The sequence below is a fragment of the Colobus angolensis genome, unplaced genomic scaffold (assembly GCF_000951035.1).
Source record: "Colobus angolensis palliatus isolate OR3802 unplaced genomic scaffold, Cang.pa_1.0 Scaffold7, whole genome shotgun sequence".
Taxonomy (NCBI): Eukaryota; Metazoa; Chordata; class Mammalia; order Primates; family Cercopithecidae; genus Colobus; species Colobus angolensis.
In genome coordinates, this window is record NW_012120709.1 from 25,841,643 (window position 1) to 25,843,916 (window position 2,274).

The window sequence follows — 2,274 nt, forward strand, 5'->3', positions numbered from 1 at the left end:
GCAATCTTGGCTTACTGCAATCTCTGCCTCCTGGTTTCAAGCGATTCTCCCACTTCAGCCTCCTGAGTAGCTGGGATTACAGGTACCCACCATCATGCCCAACTACTTTCTGTATTTTTGTAGAGAGGGGGTTTCACCATGTTGGCCAGGCTGGTCTTGAACTCCTGACCTTAGGTGATCCACCTGCCTCGGCATCCCAAACTTCTGGGATTACAGGCGTGAGCCACTGCGCCTGGCCAAAAAATTAATTTTAGTATGGAGAAAGTGCTCCGCTGAGGCCTTAGCAAATGAAATTATTACTAATATGTTAAGCAAGACTTAGATTCAGAAAGGAATCATAAATTTTATATGTCATGTTCAAATATTTTAAAGGGGTTACATATAATAAATATTTGATCCCAGAAAATATTTGAAATATTTTTATTTTTTTCTTCTTCTTCTTATTTTTTGAAACAGAGTCTCACTCTGTCACCCATGCTGGAGTGTAATAGTGCAGTCTCAGTTCACTGCAGCCTTGAACTTCCAGGCTCAAAGTGATCCTCCCACCTCAGCCTCCCAAATAGCTAGGACTCACAGCATGCGCCGTCACACTTAGCTAATTTATTTACTTATTATTTTAACATTTATAACAAACCTGCACATGTGTTTTATTTATTTATTTATTTATTTAGTAGAGACAGCGTTTCACCATGTTGCCCAGTCTGATCTTGAACTCCTGGCCTCAAGTAATCCACCCACCTTGGCCTCCCAAAGTTTTGGGATTATAAGCATGAGCCACTGTGCCCGGACTCATTTTTAAACTTTTTGTAGTGTTGGGGTCTCTCTCATTATGTTGCCCAGGCTGTAAAATTGTTTAATCATATATAAATCTTTATCATTTATGGTGTAATTTTTTTTTCCATCTCTTAAATCATTTCTTAGGTTTTACTTATTTCAAATTCTTTAATGCTGAGATATTATAAAGAAAACCTCAAAAGGGAGTATGTGGCTACATTTCTTCAAATGTCTCTTCATTTGAGACTGTAACTTGGTGTTGGCCAGAAAATTAGTTTGGAAATTATTGGCATGTGGGTTTTTTCCTTCATAGGTTATGGAATATATGGAGAAAGAGAGAGATAGAGATTGAGAGATAAATGACATCAAACTTAGAGAAAAGTTGCAAGGATAGTATGAAGAGTCCTCAAAGACGCTTTACCTCGAGTCACCAACTAATAACAGTTTTTGCTTTTTATTCATCACCATATCATATGTGTGTGCAACATGTGTATTTTTTTAATGAATTACCTGACAGTAGGTTGCATACATCATGTCTCTATATCCCTTAATACTTCAGTATTTCCTAAAAACAAGGATTTTCTCCAATGTAACCATGGTACAGTTACCAGATTTTAAAAATTTAACTTACCCAGGCGCGGAGGCTCATGCCTGTAATCCTAGCACTTTGGGAGGCTGAGGTGGTGGATCACCTGAGGTCAGGAGTTCGAGACCAGCCTGACCAACATGGTGAAAGCCCATCTCTACTAAAAACAAAACAAAACAAAATTAGCTGGGCATGGTGGTATGCACCTGTAATCCCAGCTACTCAGGAGGCTGAGGCAGGAGAATTCCTTGAACCCAGGAGGCGGAGGTTGTGGGGACCCGAGACCGCACCACTACACTCCAACCCGGGCGACAAGAGCAAAACTCCATCTCAAAAAAAAAAAATTAACTTAATGCGATACTTATTTCTAATCTATAGTCCTTATTCCAGTTTGACAAGAATACCAATAGTGTTGACATTCTTGATACTTTTCCCTCTGGTACTGTATCCAGTCTAGAGTTCTCTGCTGCATTTAGTTGGCAGGTCTCATTTACTTTCCTTTAGTCCAGAAAAATTTCTCAGACTTTGTCTTTCATGTTTGTCAATTTGGATTTGCCTGATGTATCCTTATGCTTAGATTATGGCTGTGTACTCCAGGTTGGAGCAGTGCGTAAGTAATATGTAGATTTAGCATCCCTTGGTGGTTCTAGCCTGAGCCAGTCTTTACTAGGATGGCTGTAAAATGGTGATTTTTTTTTTTTTTTTCCTCCTGAGATGGAATTTTGCTCTTGTCGCCCAGGCTGGAGTGCAGTGGTGCCATCTCGGCTCATTGCATCCTCTGCCTCTCAGGTTTAAATGATTCTCCTGCTTCAGCCTCCCAAGTAGCTGGGATTACAGAAGCTCACCACCACACCCAGCTAATTTTTGTATTTTTAGTAGAGACGGGGTTTCACCATGTTAGCCAGGATGGTCTC